The following is a 25,586-nucleotide window of genomic DNA, read 5'->3' as shown; positions in this document are numbered from 1 at the left end:
ACTTCTGATGCATCTTTTAGTTCCTACTCCCTTTAGACTATATTACACACTTCTTACTGACATGAACGGGGCTGTTCAGTGAACAGGGGCAGAATGGTCCAGTAACTGGCTAAGAGTACATCAAGATCCAGCAGACTGATGTACACACCACCATAGGCTTACTTCCCACGACATCCTTGAATGAAATAAAAGGAAGCATTCAAACTACTTGGTAATAAAGAATTGGAAAAAACAGCAGAAGACTAGAATAAGTAGTAAATGACAAATGGGAAATATGAATACTTGATGACCATTATGTTCAAATGACTATCTCAGCAGAACATTCTGTATCTACAGAAAGGATTGGCTTAAGTAAAGCTATTATGATGGGATTAAATGCTAACTTCAAATTAGAGACCAACTCCAAAACAGAAAAAGAAAATGTTTTTAAGCAGTACCCTTTATATAATCTGGTATCAGTTTTGAGGAATAACAGAGTACATTCTGAGAAAAAAAAAAAATTGGAAACACCTAAAGGGTAAGGAAATCATGAACCAGAAGTATGGGTTTCTGCATTAAAAATTGTATCAGATTCTTTTTTTGGATAATAGTTTATAACACTAGTGAGAAAAAAGTAGAGTAGATGTTATTTATTAGAGTTTTTATGGAGTATGTGGTTCAGAAATTGCAAAATTATATTTTTAATTTATTTTGAGCATTAATTCCAGTTGGCAGAGATTAAAATATGTTGCAAAGACTGCTTGTAGAAGAACCAAGAAAGGAAGAAGCCAAGGTGTTACAGTTTAGGAAGCAATATGTTTTACATCTCTTTCTTATAAATATTTTCATTGCTTCTCTGAAAGAAAAATAAATTGGAACATTAATGAAATTGGCATGTAAGTCCTTAGTTTGAGAATGTTAGTGAACGCTAAAAAATTGGCAGAATTGAGAGATGAAATTATTTCTCTTCTTTCTCTGGATTTTTGGAGAGATGAGAAGAAGAAAAATTATTTATTTGTTTATTCATTCAGACATTTATTTCTCCATGGTCACATTGGTGCCATAATAAATGTGACACAAAGATGTATAAAGAAAATAGCTATTCTTCATTATTTAAATTATCTTCATCTTAATTTTCTTATCTGTAAAATGGAGATTATAACCACAAATCCTGAGAGTTATTGTGAGCATTAGATGTGATGATCTGTGTAAAACAGCACAATGCTTAGTGTATAGGTATGATGTTAATAACAACAATTATTGAGCACTTACTATGTGCTAGGTACTCTGTTAAATTTTTTGTATACATTAATTCATCTGATGCTGATAACAAGCTTATCGTGGATGGAATCATCTTAATCCCATTTTATGGGTGAAGAAACTGTTGTTTAGAGAGTTTAAGTAACTTGTCCAAGTTTGTAAGGAGTTTGGCTGAGGTTCAAACTCAGCCTGAGAGTCTGACTCCATTGGTCATACCTGGGAGCTATTATGGTTATTACTTTAACTACTAGGCTAAGCTGAAATTGCAGCAATAGGAATTTAAATTCAGACATAACGTTCTTAACTATAGAGATTATGGGAAAAATGGAATGGAAGTTTTTAAAATATGAAAATCCTGAGAGACTTTTAAGCATATCCCAGACGTCAGCTGGGGTCCTACTATCCCTTGGAGACGTAGGTCAATTTGGTTTAAAATTTCAATTTGGTACCAATACAAGTTTAGAGCTACTTCTACGATTTCTGTGAATTCTCAATGGTGTCCTTCTTCAAGTTTTCTTTGTCTTAGATTCATCCTGCATCATCCAGACACAAATTCTACTTTCCCCAAATATGTCATTAGTTTAGTGGTTTTACTGAAGATCTGAGAGGTTATGGGAAAAGTAACATCACACACAATATTACTAATTTCATGGCCTTATCTTCATTCTTCCTCGTTTTACACAAGTGGAAATATGCTTGATAAACTTGCTGATTTCAACCACCTTGTAACCAGGACCCCAGGCAGGATTCTTCCTATTGGCAGATGGGCTCATCATGCCACTGCAGGTGAGGAGACAAACCTCTTCTTCATCATCTAGGTATTCTTCTTAAACCTTGAATTTTCTTTCCATTAACAAAAGAAAAATAAAACCAGAATCATCAAAGCTAATGTAAGTCAATCCTTCGCCTAAAATCCTCTTGAAAGGCCAAGAGGCCAAAACTAGAAACAGTAAGATTACGTTAAAAGTTAGAAATGTTAGTCGGTCTTGGCAGCGAACCTGTAATCCCAGCTACCTGGAGGCTGAGGAAGAGAATTGCATGGACCCAGGAGGTGGAGGTTGCAGTGAACCAAGATCGTGACACTGCACTCCAGCCTGGGCAACAAGAGCAAGACTCCATCTCAAAAAAAAAAAAAAAAAAAAAAAAAAGTCAGAAATGTTTCCAAAGCATTCATTTGTATGGACCACATGGAGGGGGGATTCCTTGCCATCTGATTTCCAGTTGGGTTGGGCCAAAGGGAATCCTTGGCAGGAGATTGGAAAGAGGGAAGAGAACGAGGTCAAGTTGTTTATTTACCTTGGTCTCCTTTTTGGACACTAAGGGATCATGAGGCCAGAAGGCCAGTCAGTCAACTCCAGGGAGAAAATTGGCAGAAGAGAGATCTTTGCAATGCTTTATGCTCCTGTGGATACATAAGCACATGTCAGTATAGCCAACTAAATACATAGCTTCCCTTAGTCTTGACACATGCAAAACTTTTTTTTTTTTTTTTTTAATTCATGTTGAAAGGAATTTTAGAAACTAGTTTCTTCTTTACAAGGGCATTGTCTTTATAATAGGTCCTCTTGCCTGCAGGCGATCTGTATAAAAGCAGTTTGGTACAGAGAGATCTGGGTTCCAATTCAGGCTTGGTATCTACTAATTTAATGAAAGGAAGGTTTACAATAGTCAAATCATGTATTTACCAGTGCAATTCATCATTTAACATATAATTATTGGGTATCTAGTTGTATCAGGCCCTGTGCTAGGCACTGAGAAAACAGCAGTGAACGACAAACTCCCTGCTTTCAGGGTGCTTACATGTCAGTGGGAACAAAAAAATCTGTAATATTCTAAGAGAAAATATAAGGCAGGGCAAGAGGACAAAGCATTATAGGGGAGGGGCCCCGAGATAAGGTGACATGTGAACAGAGATCTAAATAGAATAAGGGAGGGAGCTGTGGAAATTTACAGGAAGAGTGTCTTAGGCAGAGGGAGCCGCCAGTTCAAAAGCTTTGAGACTGGAGTGTGCTTGGTGTGTTTCAGGAACACAGCAGAATCCAGAATGGTGGCTGGAGCTGACTGAGACAGAAATGGGTCAAAGATGAGATCAGAGAAGTAACCTTACTTCCCTTTTCTAGCAAATTCACCTAATTTTCCTTTCTCTACTGGATTGTTTTGAAGTCTTAAAAGTTTGAGGGCAGTGTTTATAAAGTGACTAATAGAATATTCCTCCTGTGATAAGTCCTGATAATTCTGACATGGGGTAGGGTTCACACCTTGTTTCTACATTTCTCTAGATTCCTTTCCCATCCTTGTAATAGGCCCAGCAAAAATTCATGTTGTTCAAAAAGACAAAGGAATACTTTATTTTTAAGTCATAGCCTGATTTCTAATTAAATGAATTTTTTTTTTTTGGCATGATTAGAAGTGAATTTCTTCAGCTCCAAATTAGTTTCCAGCCTTTCTTTGTTTATTCCATTATGATTTATGTGGCCACGCATGCTTTCTGTAACCTTCCATTATTTCTCTCGATCCATGTTTTGGCTAGGGCAGTCAGTCCTACCCACCATAATATAAAGAACTCTTACAGATTTTTAAGGAAGTTTTTCACTTATAGAAAGTACCTTTTCAGATTATTTAAATGGATCATAAAACAGCCTCATTTACTGAGCCTACATTTCCTTATGTCCCAAATAACCAAGAGAGGGTGTATGGTCTAGGGCACTAAAGCATTTATACACACTGGTGGTCTGAAAGGTTTAATGTCTCTTCCTGGAGTGATTAATTTAAAGCAGGGCAAGACTGGCTCAGCATTATTATTTCATCTTAAGTGCATCTGGAAATCCAGAGTGAGCCATTGTTTAACTCTGTTGAAGAAAAAGAAATGCATGTTCATAATTCTTACCTGTTACTAAAGCAATTCCTCAACTGCTCCTCATACCTAGGAGGCAAAGCTCCTATCACCTTGAACAGGAGATAGGAAGTGGCAGAGTCATTTCTGTCTATTGATGAGGTAGGGACTTAGGGAGCAGAGTAATTGGAGTTTAGTGAGGCCTGAGGCTTCTATAATTTTATGAATTGAGCAAAAAACTGAGAATTTATTTATAAAAAAAAAAATTCCAAGAATTAACAACTAAAACAGTTCGCCAATTTTATAAACATCACAAAATCAAGAAAAATAGCATAATATTTTTAATTGATTAACTCCCTAACTTACTACTATACATTCTTTTTACATTTTTGACTGCATACTCTTTGATGAGACTTTCTTACTAATAAGATTCTGTAATATTTTATACAGAGAGTATATAAAGATATCTTAGTCTTTCTTTTAGCACAGTTGATTGAAATTTACTTTTTATTACTCATAGTTTAGATGACCATAACTATGGCTTACTACAGAGACATATTTGCTGTTTTTTGTACTGCTCCCGTTTGTGGTCTATCAATATAGGAATTTTGACGGTCCTAGTATTTCTTAGCAGTGGTTTAGGTTCAGAAACATGCTGAGAAAATGAGTTCTCGATTGCATGTATCGATAGAGAAAAACCTGGGATAGGAAAACCTGGGATAGTTCTTGATTGTATGTATTGATAGAGAAAAACCTGGGATAGGAAAACCTGGGATAGTTCTTGACTGTATGTATTGATGAAGCAAAATCTGGGTAGATTAGGGTACTGAGTTTCAGGGCATGCTGTACTTTCAGGAATCCTTCACTCTAAAGATTAACGTAGGTAAGCAGTACAGGGGAAAAAGTGCCCCTGACACACACACACACACACACACACCATGTGCACACACAGCTGGGTCTGAGTCCCTTCCTTCCATAAGTAACCTTTCAATGACATTCTGTATTTTTTTTTCACCTATTCAAGCCTGTCTGTGATGTATATTTTAACTTGATCTCATTTAGATAGGATGTTGGCACCCTGTGCTTATGTGTAGTATTTGGTTGACTACTGGCACTTGGTTGAACATATGGCAAGCACAAGGTTAATTCACTCACTTGGAAATAGTGGCAACTCTTCTTGACGTAACTATATCCTATAGAGTCCACTTATATTTTGCTGCGATTTTAGAAATTTGGCTCTACTTAGACCAGAAACGAAATAGTCCACGTCAAACTTTTTTTTTTTTTCTTCAGTGAGAGCTTCCAATTGAAATGGAGAAGGAAGAACAGGACATATTTTCTGTAAGAACAAAAATTCCACACGGTGCTTACCCTACCTGTCTGATTTCTCTGTTAGGAATATCAACTTCACAAGGCAGAGAGTATTTTTCTTATCAGGTATCTTCTTTGTTGCTCTCATGCCCCTTAAGAGAATTTTTACAGACTTTGTTCCCCCTTCCACATTTTTAAGTTGACAACTAAAATGTTTAATCATAAGTTTATACAGTTTCAAAGGATATAATTTCTCGAACATTTAAATGGGAATTTTTAAAATAAAACTGTCACCTGACTTTTAAATGAGCACTTTTTACAGAAATATCCACTATCATCTATTTTAAAAGCGTATAAATATCTTCTTTAAAAATTAGACATTTTTGTAATTCTTTTTTCTCTTTGATATTTTATTTCTATTCCACTTCCTGTTAGACTCTTACACCAATGCAATATATTTTTAAAATTGAATATCTGTTTCTGATTACCCTTTTATATGCCTATACAACCAAAATTTTAAAATTTCCATTCTCTGTTTTTTTCACTATCTCCATAGTCAGAACTTTATGTCTAAATTTAGATTCCTTTTGCTACATTTTTAGCTCTGCCTACTAGTTGTAATAAAAATTTTCTATGGTCCTAGAGTTTGAAGACCTACAATTTTCCTCTGTATTATCATAACAGTTATTTTTCATATGCAAGTGATCAAAAATATACACAAATCATATTTTTTAAATATCAAAAATAAAATTGTATTGGAGATGCTTTTCTTAGTATGAGACGTGGTCAGGATATATGGTGCTTTGATTAAATGAGGTGACACAAATATTTCAAATTGTTCCTTTGTTTGACATCTCAGAGATTATTACATCGCAAGACAATGCATACCTCCAACAGGGATGATAAAGTGAATGGGAAGGAAAGGGTTATGAAGAGTTCATGGGAGGCACCTAGGCAGACTACTTTTAGGAAAGAGTGGATGTGGAAGCTAAGTATCTGGAATTTGATTTCCTTAGAACGGTTTGTGTTTGCATGTCTTCTGAAAGGTTTTATGTGCTCCCAGGAGTAAGTATACCTGTTTGAAGAAGCTGCTCAATATAGTTCTTAAAATAATCTAGAAACATTTTGCCCCAGCATAGTAAGAAATGAGAGTACAGCCAGAAATGAGAGTGGGAATGATTAGAGAGACCTCTTTGAGGCCTTGGTAGTGGGTAGGAGCACAGTGGGAGGGGCTCTTTTTAGATGTACTTTAATCATCAGGAATTCTGATACAATTATATTTTGACTATGATATATAAACTTCATTTGATTACTTTTGTCAAATATTTTTTGCTCTTCACAAAGTAAATGTCTTTTTTAAAACTTTTTAACTGGCAAATAATAATTGCATCTATTTAGGGGGTACATTGTGATGTTTTGATACATGTTTACATTGTGGAACAATTTAGTCAATATACTGAAATTTAGTGAAAACAACTTAAGCTATTAATCTCAGCTTTGGTGGCCTCTCCTAATTTATGCTTACACAGGAGGCCGTATTCATTGTGAAATGTCACAGACTCTCACAAACAAGAGAAGAAAATATGGAGAAGCCCCTCAAACAAAATGCACTAGGTTAATTCATACTGACAAATGTGACACACTTAAAATCGTTCCTAACATCAGTTCATGATTTACTTCAAAAGTTCTTAATATTTGAAAATGCTCAATAATTTTAAATTATTTCAATGTATATAGCAATTAAACCCTGCTATTAAAACAAAAGAATCAGGTTCATTTCAGAAGGGTGAAAAATAGCAAGATCTTACTGTAAATCAACTGTTTGTTTTCAGTTATTTGGCATGAGATCTTACATATTTTTAACCCATGTTTTAATTATCTTAGATACCCTGTTGCAAAAGTTCTGAAACATTGTGAGAAAATGTTCTTGTAGCACTTTGGCAATGGGAGCCTCACTTCACTCTGTTACGTGATGTCCCATCCAGGTTTCAGTTAAACCTGGAAACACCTTTGTCCTGAGGTGAAGCAGTAAGTCTTGCTTAAGCAAAGCTAGTGAAATCAGAGCCTGGTCCAAGGCTCAGAAGTGTTTGTGGGGAAAAGCGAACACTTTATGTGGGAGAAGGAACCAAAGGAGAAGAGTGGAGGAGGAAGAAATTGAAAAAGAAGGGGAAGAGAAGAGGAAAAGAGAAAGAGATATTGAGAGAAAGAAAAACAGAGAGCTGTGTGTGATTGGATGCCATGACTCCTCAGTCCTAGTGCTAATGCTGTTGTTACCTAACTCTATTTAGGGAACTTTCCAAAACGCAGAGAAGCTTTGTGGGCCTGGCTTTCAGAACTTATGCAACAATTGTTTTGGGAGCAGACTGAAAATTTTACAAGAGGACTGAGTTCTCAAGAAACTGACAATGTGACTAAAAGATCAAAGGTTTGGTGCAGTGGGACGAAGTTTCAGGAAGCCTTTCCAATTGTGAAGATTTTCTTTCCTGTTATGGCAGTTAAGACATGTGAAAATAGTAGTTGGAGACACCTATAAGCAGCTTTCTTCTTAGTTCACATGTTCCATGAATGTCAGTGCCCTCCAAACCCATGAGAACAAAGCAGGCAACCAGGATGATTACTGCCAAATCATTGATAAAAGGAGAGAGAAGTACAGAGATACACAGTGATTGTGGGTTGCCAAAAAGTTGCACGGTCAGTTTGACAACTGTTATTGCCTTCAGGTTGACAAACTGCAAAAGCAGCATTGCTGTGTGTGGGTGGGGAGGGAGGAGGAATTGCATGAGTAAGAATGAGATGAGCAATAGTTAGGTGGGGTGGAACTATAATCTTAACAGTTATTGGAGGTTCTGATGTATTTATCAAACCAAAAGATGATCTAAAAGCCATACACTCAGACTTACATTAGGGCAGTCTGTGATAAGCCAAAGTTAATAAAGTTAATATAGTGTGTTGTTTTTGAAAATATAGCATGATAATTAATAGCAACTCCTTTTTTTATACTTGCTTGGTTAACAGGAGGAAATGTAGATAAAGTAAATATTTTTGAACAATCTTTAATAACCAGGAGATGCTTAATATTTATTTAGAAATCTCCAACATTTTATAAATCATTGTTTTGGCTGCTGGGACAAACTCAGAATATGGAACCCACAGAAACCTGTCAGTTACACCAAGACTTTCCAGTTAATTGCTACGGCACTGAAGAGCAGTCTTCACAACTATACCTAGAACTTATTAGGCCAGGAAGGCAAGGCGTTGGTATGTGTTTTTATTATAGTTAAACTTATCTGGATTTAAAAGGCATTAACTATCTTCTGATTTCTTCCTTTTTCTTCAATTGTACAAGAGTGTTTCAATTGGATATTGCAACTGAAGACATTCACTCTGCATTGATCACCTATGGAGTGATCAACTTTCAACTCTTTGACGTTTCCTAAATGTAAGCCTTCTTCTTAAATATCCTTAAAGCAGCATTTTTAAGCCTGTAAAGATCCATGAGCCCAAGAATCCCTGCCTGAAGTACTTTTGGCTTCAGTCATCCAGTTTCACTCTTCCCATTGTTCAGTTACCCAGATAACAATTAACCAGATCCTGGTTTTTCTCTCATGCCTTGCGGCTAAAGTCATGTTTACCCAAATTGATAAAAATGAAAATGAAAATTGTTTATGCAGAAATTCATTCTGCTACTACAACTCTCCTTTCCATCACAGTTTTAGAAGCTTGACCATGATACGCAAAGTGCATTCTGAGGATGACTAACTAGTCATAGTTGAAGGGTTTGGATAACAAAATAGCAGAATAGGACGGGGCCAGATAATAGTCCTCATCTAAATTTGACTCCAAGGAACACCAGCACTATTATCAACTACCACTGTGGTTAAATTAAGATGCTTTTTCCAGAAGGAGTGAACATTCAGACATAGTAAATTTATAGGATCAGCTTCCAAAAGTGACATGTGTTTCTCCTGGATTATTCTACTCAGAATTCTAATTAGAAACAATGCTGATGAACCCCAGAACACAGTTTCTGGGAGAATCTTCTATTATCCTGACTAATTTCATGAACTAAGAGAAAACAGAAGAAGCTTATAATTAATTACGGCCAATTATGCAAAGCTAAACCTCTGACGAGCTGTATCTATAAAAAGATATGAGACTGACTTTATTTTTTCTTTTCTGGAAAGAAAGAGGCACTCTGAATTCAAAGGCTGTTTGAATGAACTGACTGCTTCAGCACTCCTTGTAGATATAGTCCATTCAAATAAAAGACAATATATATCTGACTGAATTTTGTCAGCACATTAAGACATTTATTATAAAAAGATTTAAGAAGAAAATAATGACCATAGTTCTTCAGACAACATGCATACGAATGTGACAAAACACTGTGGTGTTGCAAACTCAAGATAAAATGGAGTGAATGAGAAAACAAATTTCCCCACAGTTAAGTTGTATCACAATGTTTATTTATCTTGAATTCACCCATCTTTATCCCATTTCTACCAGTGCTGCTCTGGCCAAGACACCTTGCTGAAATCTCCATTTCCACTTGTGCACCCTGCCAAGCCACTCTCTACACAGCTGCCAGAGTGATTACAAAAATAACGTGGGATTATGCTACCCTTGCTTATCTAAAATTTGTTGAAATGCCCATTGCACTTTGAATAAAATACAGATTCCTCTCAGATCTCATTTCTTATCATGTCTTTGTCAGTCATTATGTTCCAGCCTCACTGACCTTCTTTCTGTTCCTGTAAAATATTCCTGCCTCAAGGCCATAGGTCTACGACCTGAAGTTCTCTTTTTCCTATATGTGACCAAGCTCTCTCTTAGCCATCAGGGCTCATTTAAGCTCTTTCCGTTCTTTCTAGGCATCTTATCAAAATCAACCTGTGTATTATTCATTTATCACATAATCTTGTTTTATTTTCCTCATAGCACTCTCACTTTCTGAAATTATCTTTGTTTATCTGTTTAATGCCCTTCTTTTCCACTAGAATAGAAGAAACTCAAAGATCAAGAAACTTGTCTGGCCTTTTCACTGTTAAATTGCCAGGATTTTGAACAGTGCCTAACATACAGTAAGGGCTCAACAAATAAATAAATGTTCAGCTCCCTTGGCTGTTACTGCAGTGATCAAGAATATTTTGGTGTCTCTCAAAAGAAGTATATGCTTATAGTAGTCTTTGTAGTTCTTGGGTTTCAGTTGTGGAATTACGTGTAGGTGAAACAAAATTATAATGAAAACCTTTGTTTTTAAACCCTTTTGAGTAGAGTCTCATAGAACTTCATTTTATAGACAAGTAGGGTCAGGGATTTGGGAAATGGGGAATTAAATTAGTATTTTTGAATGCTTATTATGTTTTAGACACTGTGATAGGCATTTGATATATGTAAAGGCAATGTTCAGTCTTCTAAATTGAATTCCATATGACTTAGACTATTCAGGGGGATGGGCTTGTGATCAAGACTGTATGAAGTCAGGGGTAGCTAGATAGAATTAGGGATAGCAAAGGGACAGATGGTAAGATTATGGGGGTATGATATTGTAGGATATTGTAGAAAAAGTGTGAGCTTCAAATCAGGTCTGAGCTCAAATCCTAATCTGCCACTTTTACTAGTTGTGTGACCTTGCGTAAGGTACTTACAACTTTAGTGTGGCTCATTTTTCTTATTTATAAGAATAGAGAGCAAACAGCATTTACAAATGATTAATTCACAGTGTTGTGAAGATTTAATGACATAATATTTAAATATGTAAAATAACTAGGCCTATTGCCTTTCACATAATAGATGCTTAATAAGTGACAAGTTATTATGACATACATTATTAATTATCTACCCAATAGCTATACTTCCTTTTTTCTTGACAATGGAGCCTTAATTTTGTTCAGAGTAGTAATATCTAGTCCAAATGATGGGTCATGTTTGATGTAAGACAATCATAAGCAATCTGTTTCCCACTTTCCCTGCCTCCTTTGCAACTATAGGTGGTCACGTGATCCAATGATCCAATTTCAGATGACAAAACTAATAGGAAATCCACTGTGTGTGTGTGTGTGTGTGTGTGTGTGTGTACGTTCATGTGTGTGCATGCACCTAAGTGAGGGGAGAGGAGCGTCTGGAGAAGTTTTTCTTTTCTTAAAAAGAAAAATATTTTAATAATACAATTTAGCACTTGAGCTACATTTGTTTTTGAATGGTCTTTAAATTAATATTATTATTTCGAGACTGGATTTTCTTCTGACACCCATCTGTAGTGCAGAGGCATGATCACGGTTCACTGCAGCCTCCATCTTCCTGGCTCAAGTGATGTTCCCAGCTCAGCCCCTCCCAAGTAGCTGGGACTGCAGGCATGCACCACCATGCCTGGCTACTTTTTCTATTTTTTGTAGAGATGGGGTCTCACTATGTTGCCCAGGCTGGTCTTGAACTCCTGGGCTCAAGCAATCCTCCCTCCTTGGCCTCCCAGTGTTGGGATTGCAGGCATGAGACACCACACCCAGAAAATTATTATTTTTAATTGACTAGTAACAATTGTACATATTTAGGAGTACAGAGTGATATTTTGATACATGTGTACAATGTGTAGTGAACAAATCAGGGTAATTAGCATATCTATTATCTCAAACATTTATCATTTTTGTTTTGTATTGGGAACATTCAAGATCTTCTCTTCTAGCTATTTGAAAATATACAATAAATATTGTTAACTATAGTTATCCTACAGGGCTATGGAACACTAGAACTTATTCCTCCCATCTAGCTGTAATTTTGTATCCATTAACTGTCCTCTTCCTGTCCTCCACTCCCCACTACCTTGCCAGTCTTTTAGTAACCACAATTCTACTCTTCTATGAACTCAAGGTTTTTAGCTCCCACATATGAGTGAGAACATGTGGTATATGTATTTCCGTACATGACTTATTTCACTTAACATAATGTCTGGGTTTATCCGTGTTGCCACAAATGACAGGATCAGGATTTCTTTCTTTTTTTTTTTTTTTGGTGGCTGAATAGTATTCCATTTTGTATATACCACATTTTCTGTATCCATTTATCTGTTGATGGATGCGTGTTGATTCCATACTTTGGCTGTTGTGAACAGTGCTGCCATAAATACAAGGTATCTCTTTAATGTATTCATTTCTTTTCCTTTGGATAAATACCAGTAGTGGGATTGCTGGATCCTATGGTAGCTCTGTTTTCAGTTTTTTGAGGAACCGCCATACTGTTTTCCATAATGGCTATACTAATTTACATTCTCACCAACAGTGTATGAGCATTCTCCTTTCTTCCCATCCTTGTCAGCAAGACTGTTTGTCTTTTTCATAATAGCTATTCTGACTTCTGGGGAAGCTTTTGTATTTCTGATATTAAGACAGAAGTTGGTGATCCTGTTTATTATCCCTTTCCTGCTGACATGAATGTGGAAGCAATGGTTTGTGATCAAGGAGTCATCTTGCAACCTTGAGAGAAAGCTTTGCAATTTTTGAGCCACTGAAGCAATGCCAGGAGAAGCCACTTATTTGTAGACATCCCATGTTTACTTAAGCACTGTTAGGTTGCTGGCTACTGAAAGCATTTCTAACTGATGTAGGTGTGTGTTTATTTGTTTGAATGTGTGTGTGCTCACACATATGTAGGTGGGTAGAGCATTTAAATATAATGGCAGTGAGATATACATTACTTGCACCAAAATTACCTGGTTCAGTGTCACCTAAATTTTTACCAAGTAAAAGCAGGGATAAGTGCCACTTTATTTAAGGTCACTTCACACATGACAGAGGTTAAGGATCTGGATTTTGAATTTCATGAATTAAATCTGATGCTCAGGATACCAGTCCTTCCAACATATTTGCTATATTTTATTGTGGAAAGGAATAGCATTTGTATTTATCAAAAGCCAAGTTTAAAAAGAAATTTGCTTTTCATTTTTGAAATGCAAAAACGAAATATATTCTATACATATTTTTGGACATTGAGTAAAAAGCAAACAACATAAAAAAAGCCATGTTAAAAAATCTTATTTTAGACTTTTACAATTTAAAGTGTATATGAGAAAATGGCTTAAAATAAAACATACTTCAATTAAAATGTTTTACTCTGTCATGTAATATATAAAACATATTATGATATATAAAACATATTCTTAGAAGCCAGAATTCTAAAATAATACTATAATCAAATAGTTTTTGAAAGTTTATATGGAACCACAGAAGACCCTGAATAGAAAAGCAGTTTTGAACAAAAAGAACAAACCTGGAGGCATCACATGTCCTGACTCGAAAATATACTGACAAGCCATAGTAACCAAAACAGAAAGATTCTGGCATAAAAACAGATACACAGACTAATGAAATTGAATGAAGGACCCAGATATAAAATCACACATTTATAGCCACTGATTTTCAACAAAGGTGCCGAGAACACACAATGGGGAAAGGACAGTCTCTTCAAAAAATGGTGCTGGGAAATCTGGATATCCACATGTAGAAGAATGAAATTACACCTCTCTCTCTCACCATATAAAAAATCAACTCAAAATAGATTAAAGACTTAAACGTAAGACCTGAAACTGTGAAACTATTAGGAGAAAACATAGGGGAAAAGGTCTATGGCATTGGCCTGGGCAATTATCTTTTTTGGATATGACCCCCAAAACACTGACAACAAAAGTAAAAATAGACAAATGAGGTTACCTCAAACTAAAAAGCTTCTGCACAGTAATGAAAACAGTCAATGGACTGAAGAAACAGCCTACAGAATAGAATAAAATACTTGCAGACTATACATCCAATAAGGGGTTAATGACTAAAATATGTAAGGAACTGAAGTTACTTATGAAGCAAGAAAATGAATAATCTGATTTAAAAATGGGCAAAGGACCTGAATAGACACTTCTCAAAATAAGACATACAAATAGCTGTCAGATATATGAACAAACGCTCAACATCACTAATCATCAGGGAAATGCAAATTTAAACACAATAAGATATCACTTCACCCTTGTGAGAATGGCTATTAAAATGAATAAAGATAACAAGTGTTTTCAAGGATGTAGAGAAAAGAGAACACTCACATATCATTGGTGGGAATGTATGAAAAATGGTATAGAGGTTCCTCGAAAGAAAAGAAAAAAGAACTACCATATGATCTAGCAATCCCACTACTGAATACGCATCTAAAGGAAATGAAATCAGCTTATTCACAATAGCCAAAACATAGGATCAATCTGAGTGTCCATCAACAGATAAATGGATAAAGAAAATGTGGTATATATTCACAAATGGAATACAACTCAGCCATAAAAAATGAATTCCTATCATTTGCAACAAGATAGAAGGACCTGAAGGATGCTATGTTAAGTGAAATAAGCCAGGCACAGAAAGATAAATACCACATAATCTCACTCATATGGAATCTAAAAAAGGAACTCATAAAAGTAGAGAGTAGAATGGTAGTTACCAGGGGCAGGGGTGGTTGGAGGGTGGTAGGAAAATGTTGGTCAAAGGATACAGAATTTAAGTTAGGTAGGAGAAATAAGTTTAAGAGATATATTGTACAACAAGGTGACTATAGTTAACAATATGTTGTTTTCTTGAAAAATGCTACAAGAGTGGATATAAAATGTTCTCACCACAAACACAATAGCTGTGTGAGGTAATGTATATGTTAATTAGCTAAACTTAGTCATTCCACTATGTATATATAGTTCAAAAGTCATGTTGTACATGATAAATACAGTCATGTTCCACATAATGATGTTTCAGCCAATGGCAGACCACGTAGATGATGGTCCCATAAGATTATAATACTTTACCTTTTCCATGTTTAGATATGTTTAGATACACAAATACCATTGTGTTATAATTGCCTACAGTATTCAGTTCAGTAACATGCTGTTCAGGTTTGTAGCCTAGGAGCAATAGGCTACCCCCAATAGCTCAGGTGTGTAGTAGGCTCTACCATTTAGGTTTGTGTAAGTACACGCTATGATGTTGACACAATCACAAAATTGCCTAAAAACACATTTCTTAGACCTGTTAAGTGACACATGACTGTACATAAAGTTTTATCTGTCAATTAAAACAAAACTAATTTCAGGTGCTTAGTTAATTTGCATAATAATAAATGACATTTACATAGTATTGCCATGTGCCAGATATTGTTCTAAAATCTTAAGTCATTTAGTCTTATTAACTCTATGAGTTTGGCGTTATTATTACTGTCGTCTCCACTTTATGACTGTGGGTCCTGATTTACAGAGACATTGAATAATAAGCTCCAGGAGAGGTAAAATTTGAACCAACAGCTTCTGACTCCAGCATCTGCCCTCTCATTCACTGTGGTCTGTGGCCTCCCAAGTTATATCACTCATTATATTTCATGTGAGTTACAGTACTTGTATAATGTGTGGCGAGCTACATTTCTTAACACATTTACTGTTTGTTCTTTCATCTGAGTATTTGAAGATATCTTTCTGCTTATTATCCCATACAGGTTGGAATAAATGGGCTTACCAACCACCCTTACCCTCTTCCTCCCAGTAAGCTAACAAATTGGGAGATTGATCACTAGTACCATGTGCACTCAAACAACAATTAGAGCAAAACTCCCTCTGAAGCAAATCCCAAACCAAAATTCTTACCTGCCTCAAGAATCAAGAGTCAAGACTAATAACCTCCATTTTGTAAATGGAACAAAAGTTTCATAAAAGATATGGAACAGAGTACTCCTTTATTTGTGCCATGATTAGGCCAACTCTGAGGTGAAGAAAAGGAATAGAGAAAAGCAAAAGTTAGAAATATTTAATGAAAGCAAGCAGAGAAGTATGAGAATAAAATGTGGAAGAGGAGCAGGAGATTCAGAGATGAACAAAAAGTTGAGGAGCTTGGGTCTGGTGGGTGGAACAGGTATTTGAAGAGTGCTGGAAAATTAAAAAGTGTGCTTTGACCAGTCTGTCATAGAAACTACAGTTTTAAAGGAAGCTGCCCAGAACTGCCTCTCTGCTTGGATGCTCCTTAGGCATCTAGGAAATAAACAATTAAGCCCAGCTCTGGCCACATCCTTTTTCTCCTGGCATTTGCAGCCTCCTTCCATTCTCCAAACCTTTGATATTATTCCTTAAGTTAATCACTTGTTTTCTCTGTGCAGTGTCCCATCCCTGCCTCTGTAATTCTCTCTGTTGTGAACAGCTCTCCATTATGCATTTATCCTGGACCAGACCATACCCAGGAAGCCACTTTTCCAGTATAGGGAAACCACAAGAAAGCTCCAAAAATGGAAGTCCCAGCTTGCTCTCCACAATTATGTCATTTTTCTCTCCCTCTTACTTTCAAGTTTTTCTTTTAGTTTTGTATGTGGAATTGGGCTAACAGGAGAACCAGATTGCTAGTGCTAACTTTGGGGAAAGCTCCGTAAAGGAGTTTCTGTGAAATCTCACTCTCCCATTATGTAGCCTGACTATTGCCACTTCATCTTCTTTTCACTCCTTAGTGTCTCACAGATTGGCGTCTTCCCCCACTACTGTACTAAATCTGATCCCACAAAAGTTTCTAATAACCTCCCAGTTCATGACTCAAATAGAAGCTATTCAGTCCTTTTTTAAAAATGAATGCTGTTTGACAACATTTTTTTGACATTTTTTCTTCCATCTGCAAACCCTTGATGCATGTCTCCCTCTCTGATTGTTCCTTCTCATTTTTTCCCAGTGGTCCCTTTTTCTCTGTCTCATCCTTACATTATGGCATCCCCAGAGTTTTGGTTCTGTCCACTCCTTCCCTTTCTTATCCTCCCCTTTTTTTATTGGTTGATTGTGTCGTCCCTCTATCTCCCTACACCCACCACCCAAAATGTTGAAGGCCTAATCCCTGGTACCTCACAATATGACCCTGTTTGGAAATAGGGTCACTGCAGCTGTAATTAGCTAAGTTAACATGAGGTCATACTGGAGTAAGGTGAGCCCTAAATCCGATATGACTGGTGTGCTTAAAAGACAAGGAAAATGTAGACGTAGACACATACAGAGAGAGGTCAGCCATGTGAAGACAGAGACAGACACTGGAGTTATGCTACCACACACCAAGGAACACCTGGGGCTACCAGAAGCTGGAAGAGGCAAGGAGATTTTCTCTACTAGAGGCTTTGGAGGGACCATGGCCCTACCAACACCTTGTTTTCAGACTTCTAGGCTCCAGAACTGTGAAACAATATATTTCTGTTGTTTTAATCCCAGTTTGTGGTACTTTGTTTTAGCAGCACTAGGAAACTTACAGGCCTCTCCTCCCTTCCCCTCATTCCTTCCCCTTCCCTCTCCACTCCTTCCCTCCCTTGATTTTCCTTCTCTTCCCTTCTGGTCCTTTTCTCTTTCCTTCTCTATTCTCTAGATAACCATAACATCTACTCCCATGACTTCCGTTACCATAGATACCCCGATAGCTCTCAAATCTCCTAAACTCCAAAGCCAAATTTATTGTTTTTCATTTATCTTCTTTATCTGAGTGTCCCACCAGCATTTGAAATACAACACATCCAAAGCAGAACTCAAACTTGCTTTTCCATCTGTGTGCTCTGGCAGATTATGTTTTCCTCTGATGACTGCCACAATATATATAGCTCATCCTTTTTGTAGTGTGCCCTTGTAACTCCTCCCACTGAGAGCTAGGGGTATGTGTCCTCTCCGTGGACCTGGTTGGACCTTTGTGACTATCCTGACCACAAAGTAGCTGGAGTCACAAATGAATTCATGTAACTTCCAAGCTTAGGTCATAAAATTTCCATTCACTTCCACCTGGTTCTCTTGGCACACTTGCTATTGTAATCCAGCCACCATGCTATGAGAAAGCCTAGACCACAAAGAGAAGCCACATGTAGGTGCAATGGTCATCAGTTCTAGGTAAAGCCCCAGTTGAAAGCCAATATGAACGTCCAGGCATATGAGTGAGGAAGCCTGGAGATGCCTCCAGCTTCAGCCACCATGTGATTGCAACACATGAGAGATTCCAAGCAAGACGCATGTAGCTAAGCACAATCAACTTTCAAACCATAAGAAATGATAATAAAATGATTGTGTTATTTTAAGTCACTAAGTTTTGGGGTAAATCATTATGCAGCAATAAATAACTGGAGCTGCCTTCTATTTTGGTTAATGAAACATTTACCAAGTCACATATGTTTGTATTCTTAGTCATCTGTGACTCTTCCTTCGTACTCCACAAATTCAATCAATTCTCAAATTCCTACCAATTCTATCTCATAATTTTATGTTGAATATATCCCTTTCTTATATTCTGTTTCCCTGCCTTTTGGAAACCATTAAGATATGCATATAAAAGAGGATAAGAAATTAAACCGACTGTCCAGGCTTCAATCTCTTCCTGCTCGAATCCATCCTCATGCTTATGTGAGAGTGATCTTTTAAAAATACACATCTGAACTGTGCTCCTTCCCTGCCTGCCACCTTCTGTGTTAAAGATAATAATGTATGAAAAGATACTCTTCATATGAGGTCCTCCATAATCTAGTTCCCCAAACTACTTTTCCAGCTTTGTCACTCTGCTTATACCCCATGCCCCCTCCTCATTTTGTCCCAGGTAAGTACCTTCCAGGCTCCTCTCCTTTTGCTGGTGTTCTTTGTCTTCATAAAATGCATTTATCGGCCGGGCGCGGTGGCTCACGCCTGTAATCCCAGCACTTTGGGAGGCCGAGGCGGGCAGATCACGAAGTCAGGAGATCGAGACCATCCTGGCAAACATGGTGAAACCCCGTCTCTACTAAAAATACAAAAAATTAGGTGGGCGCAGTGGCGGGCGCCTGTAGTCCCAGCTACTCGGGAGGCTGAGGCAGGAGAATGGCGTGATCCTGGGAGGCGGAGCTTGCAGTGAGCCCAGTTTGTGCCACTGCACTCCAGACTGGGCGACAGAGCAAGACTCTGTCTGAAAATAAATAAATAAATAAATAAATAAATAAATAAAGCATTTATCCGCATTTGCTGTCCAATAAGCTCTTACATATTCTTCAGGACCTATATTACATATCACTGCTTTGAAGAACTTTCTCGGATGATTCCCTTGCTCCCCAGAAGTTACCTTTTTTTCTCTCCTATAATAAAACCTTGCAATACTTCTCTCATTTTATTAGAATTTTTCTGTCTAGGCATCTTTCCTAGACTGAGAACTTTACAGCACTAGGACCACTGAATCTAGATCCAGTGCTCAATATTGGTAATTTTAAGAAGAACAATTTACAATGAAAGTCACCATCATCCATCCATTATCTATCTATCCACCCATTCATTGTTCTATCCTTCTATACATTCAGCTATTTATTCATTCATTTATTTCCCTATCAAATATTACCTACCACTGGGACTTTACTCTGAGGAAAGAGTGAACATATCATCTTATTTTGGTTTAGAGAGTCTGAAAAGTAAAGCCTTGCCTTTGCCTAGACATAGGAAATTTTGTGAACAGCTTTTTTTTTTTTTTTTTTTTTTTTGAGACGGAGTCTCACTCTTTCGCCCAGGCTGGAGTGCAGTGCCGCTGTCTGGGATCACTGCAAGCTCTGCCTCCCGGGTTCACACCATTCTCCTGCCTCAGCCTCCCGAGTAGCTGGTACTACAGGCACCCACCACCGTGCCCGGCTAAGTTTATGTAGTTTAAGTAGAGATGGGTTTCACCGTGTTAGCCGGGATGGTCTTGATCTCCTGACCTCGTGATCCACCTGCCTCGGCCTCCCAAAGTGCTGGGATTACAGGCGTGAGCCACCGTGCCTGGCCGTGAACAGCTTTAATAACAAAAAGCAAACATGTTTATGAAGCTAAACACTGCAAGAGCCACATTATGTATATCTTTACATTTAAGTCTGACAAGAATACTGGAAAGTAGATTTTATTGTTCTGTAAATCGATACTCAGAGATTAAATATAACTTGCCCAAGTTTACAGTTAGTAAACGGCATTGCTAGATTTGAATCTGAATCTGTTTGATTTTAAAGTTCATTTTCTTTCCACAGTAGGTCACACTTTATTTCTCTGTTTAGTGTCAGTGATCATCTCCTTAGTAACTACTGCATTGTCACTATTTCCAGATCATCCAGATGTTCGTCTACTGGAAATCTCAGTGGGGCACTTATTAGTCCTGACAGCCCTTCCACCTAGCTTCCCAAAGTTTAGTTTCCCCAGCTGCCTAGTGAGCAGTGTCTTACTTCTCTTTCACTCAGTTATTTTGAGCACTTCAGGAATTGAGTTTTCATGATGCTGCATAGACAGCAATTAGTCAATTACTTCAATTAGTCAAAGATGGATTTGGGAAATTCTAATTAGAGACAGTTTTGTGTTCAAATAAGGCACGTAGGGGAAAGTCATAGCTGAGTAAATAAGGGTTGTGGGTGTGGCTGTGGCATCTGTATATGGGTCTTTGTGTCTGTGTGGGTGTGAGAATGCAAGCACATGTGGTGTCTGCAGAATGAGGCATCTGTAGCTTCGGTGGTTCTGCTGCAATTGGGCGTTTTTATTGTCTGCCTGTCCATGTGTTCTTAGGTGCACATGTGGCTTCTCTATGGGTGTGCCATCATGTCTGGATATGGGTTTCTCTGTGTGCATGTGGGAGTGCTGGAGGAAGAGCTAACATCTAAATAGCTTTTCCAGACTTCCATCCAGGACCCAAGACTCTAAGCAAAAATGATGCCAGAAGCCTAAGTGAAATTTGTTGCTGATACCTTAAATGGGAGGCATGAAAGAGCCAGAATATGAAATGAAGAATCCATTATATACCCCTTTCCTCTTCTCTTCTTAGTCTTAAAAAACTTCTCCCCATTTCTACCTCATTTCTTATCTGTCCAGGTGAATTATTTTTCACTCAGCCTTTGTGTCATCAAACTAAATGATTATTTCTGTGTTTCCGCCTCTAAACACATCTGTGTCTCTGCCACTGACAAGGAGGGAGCGCTGTGAGACCTGGAGAAGATTGGCAGGAAGTGTCCAGCCAGAGGGCACAGGAAGCCAATGATTATCCCGCCATATTGAATAATCAGGTTGACTACATGCCAGATGTGTTCTAACACAGTCCCAACCCTCCTCCAAAATGCTCAAGTGATAGGCTAACACTGTGAGAGAAGGGATAAAAAGTAAAATCGCAGCTGGAATTATTATAGAGCATGAAACAAGTCAATCAGTTGTGTGAATTGTGAAACATGAATTCTATTTGTGCTGCGCCAAAGTAATATTTGCAAAATAAGGGGAAAATCTATGAAAGCATCTAGTAGAGAGCTCCAACTAATACCCAAATCAGACTTTGGCCCTCTCCAAACATTTTAACTAGTATCTGCTTTGACTGGTGACCGTGATACATACAAATGAAAAGTTCTTTATTTTTGCATTTCCATGACTTTCAAGTAACGAGAAGCGTAGATTTGAAACAAATTGAGAGGAGGGGGGGGTGATTGATTCAACATGCCTGAGAGATATTAATAGATTTTTGTTCTGTTGAATGGCAGCAATGCAATGGGGACAGCAGTGAGATGCTTCCTCTTACATTGGAAATGGGGGAAGTTCGCCATCTGTGGGAGTAAGTATGGAGACTGTAAATATGTGGCTGAAGTGTTTGGGAACATACAAAACTCCAGTTAAGGTCACCTGGGTGTAATTTCAAGCAGGCAGTTCCAGAATGTGATTTTAATTTAGTAATTGAAACCCAATTGTATTGTACTTTACATGGAGAAAAAGTTGACACGGAAGACAGTCAGTCTGGATAAATAGAAGAGGGAACTACGGTTGAGCAGCCTGGAGACTGGGAAGTAGGGCACACACAGACTCCACTCAATTCAGGGTATTGTGGGGCAGTGATCCTTCACCCACAGCACCACCTGTAGCATAAATATGAAACTTTGCTTAAGATCATATGTATTTCCATTTGTTTTTATTCTCTGCTTGCCAAATGGCATTTTTTTTTCTTTTCTGTTTTTTCTTTCTTTTCTTCTTTCTTTCTTTCTTTCTTTTTTTTTTTTTTTTTTTGAGACGGTGTCTGGCTTGGTCGCCCAGGCTGTGGCATGATCTCGGCTCATTGAAAGCTCCGCCTCCTGAGTTTACGCCATTCTCCTGCCTCAGCCTCCGAGTAGCTGGGACTACAGGCGCCTGCCACCACGCCCAGCTAATTTTTTGTATTTTTAGTAGAGACAGGGTTTCACCATGTTGGCCGGGATGGTCTTGATCTTTTTTTTTTTTTTTTTTTTTTTTTTTTTTTTTGAGGCGGAGTCTTACTCTGTCGCCCAGGCTGGAGTGCAGTGGCGCGATCTCGGTTCTCTGCAAGCTCCGCCTCCCGGGTTCACGCCATTCTCCTGCCTCAAGTCTCCCGAGTAGCTGGGACTACAGGCGCCCGCCACCACGCCCAGCTAATTTTTTGTATTTTTAGTAGAGACGGGGTTTCACCGTGTTAGCTTGGATGGTCTCGATCTCCTGACCTCGTGATCCGCCCTCCTTGACCTCCCAAAGAACTGGGATTACAGGCGTGAGCCACCACGCCTGGCCGCCAAATAGCAATTTTTTAAAAAAGGACTCACTCTGTCACCTGGGCTGGAGTACAGCAGCATGATCATAGCTCACTGCAGCCTCAAACACCCGGGTCAGGCAATCCTTCCACCTCAGCCACCCGAATACCTAGGACTACAGTTACATGCCACCATACCTGGCTTATTTATTTAAAAAATTTTTTGTAGAGACAGAATTTTGCTATGTTGCCCAGGCTGGTCTCAAACTCCAATCCTCTCTCTTTGGCCTACCAGTGTGCTGGGATTATAGGCATGAGCCACTGTGCCCGGCCAGTCAGTAGCATTTTTATTATGAACTGTTCTGCTAGTGAGAAAGTGGTACCCTGAATGGGGAAACATCATTATTCTATACTCTGGAAGGAATATCTCTCAAGATGGGTGGGAGGAGAAGCAGTCTAATTGAATTGTTAAACTTCAATCTCCTGTGAGTTTGAGACAGACTTCTCAGGACAGATGATGGTGGAGATACATTGACAAGGTAAAGACCAAATTTAGAATTGTATCACCTGTGAGGCCTGTTGGTGGACAGGAAGCTGGATCTCTTTTGGAAAGCACTTTTCTATGAACCACTTTGAATGCTTAATGGTGCTGGGACATTATTTAGAAATAATGCATACAGAATGAGATTTTTGTCCCTAACACTAAAAAGGACTCAAGCTTGGCTGACTTCTGGCTATTTCTTTTCCCCACTCTACAACTATAGTCCTGATTTGCTTGAATAATTTTTGGGATTTTGTGATGGAGGGTTGAGAAAAAAGTGGTAGGTGGGGTGCTGTGGGGAGGTGGTGTGGGGGGAAACAAGAGGTACAAGATAAAAACTGGATGAATTTTTTAGGGATGTTTAAGGAGATTGGCTGTAGTCTGTGAGAAATATGGATTGGGTCCAGAAATAAGTAACTATTCTTAAAGGAATATGTGTCAACTTCATGGAATTTTTGAAAACACAAGTAAAATACTTGTCATTCTGAAATTATTGTGGTTGGATGAAATGCATTCTTTTAAATTCAGCACCTGTATGGATCAAAACTACATGGAACATAGCTCTAGGAAGGTTCTGCATATGTTTTATTGCTTACTATTCTAAATTACTTGCCCTAGAAGTTTTAAAATTGATATTTTGCTTGTCTGGCTCAGAGAACCTTCAGCCATTAACTATTAACCCAACCTTTCCCGTTGGTTAGGATATCACATGTTACATCAGATTGTTCTCCAGAGCCCCAGAGAATATACCCAGCTATTAATGTGTCATTTTTCTTGTGGATGTTCCTTCAGCATTTCAGACTCACATGTTCTTAGCATTGTACTTTCCAACCCTTTCTCTCCTTTAGTGTTCCCAATCTCAGTGAATGGTACTATTTTATGCTCAGATTTCTAAATCAAAACCATGGTGACTTCTTAACACTTCCTTCTCTGATATCGACCTCCCAATTTGTCTAAATATTTCTAAAATCTGCCCACTTATCTCTATCCCACTGCCATGACCTTGGATCAGACCACCATTACCTCTCAATTGGATAACTGATATAGCTTCATAACTGGCCTCCCTGTCTCCAGATCTTCCCTGATCCATACCTCCAGGTGAAAATCATGCCTCTATTTGGTTGCATTTTTTTTTTCTTTTCTTTTTTTCTTTTTTTTTTTTTTGAGACGGAGTCTTGCTCTGTCGCCCAGGCTGGAGTGCAGTGGCACGATCTTGGCTCACTGCAAGCTCTGCCTCCTGGGTTCACGCCATTCTCCTGCCTCAGCCTCCTGAAGAGCTGGGACTACAGGCGCCCGCCACCACGCCTGGCTAATTTTTTGTATGTGGAGTAGAGACGGGGTTTCACCATGCTAGCCAGGGTGGTCTCGATCTCCTGACCTCGTGATCCGCCCCCCTTGGCCTCCCAAAGTGCTGGGATTACAGGCATGAGCCACCGCGCCTGGCCTTGGTTGCATTTCTATTTGGATTATGCCTTTCTTATATAGTTCTCATTTAACACTTATTTTGAAGTTTCTTATTTGCTTTGTATGTATGTGTTTTATATTGTTCATAGTCTTAGTCATAGTTCATAGTCTTAGTTTTCTGAGACTTACATTTTAATATTTATTCTATTTAATTTTCCTCACCCTTTAAAAAAAAACAAAAAAACAAAAACAGCTATCAATCAATGCTTCTTACTACCCGCCATCCCGCTCTTTGACCAGAGACCTTCCCCAGGGAATTCTTGCCTAATTGGCTGGACTAGTTACATTGCTATCTCACAGGGGTCCATGTTATGTCTTCCTGCATTGGACACACAATTGGTTGGATCCCATGTCTTCCTCTTTCTTGGTTTATTCCAGTAAGTGACGGTCTAGGAAAGGGTGAATGTGAGATCCAATTTTGGAGTCTTTTCCTTTCTTAAAATATATTTATTCTGCTCCTCATACTGATAGATAATTTGGCTAGCTATGAGATTCTAGATTTAAAAATCGGATCCTTGAACTCAAAGAGCTTGTTCTCTAGTACTATATAGTTTTACTGACAAGATGTCTGCATTTCTCTCTGGAGACTTTTATGATCGGCTTTTTATTTTTTATGTTTTAAATTTTTATAATGATTTTCCTAAGTTTGGGTCTTTGTTCATTTATATTACTTTCATTTTATAGAACCATCCATTTTGTATTTGTTCTTTGG

This window comes from Macaca thibetana, chromosome 1 (genome assembly GCF_024542745.1).
Source record: "Macaca thibetana thibetana isolate TM-01 chromosome 1, ASM2454274v1, whole genome shotgun sequence".
Classification (NCBI taxonomy): domain Eukaryota; kingdom Metazoa; phylum Chordata; class Mammalia; order Primates; family Cercopithecidae; genus Macaca; species Macaca thibetana.
Note: the sequence above shows the minus strand (reverse complement) of the source record.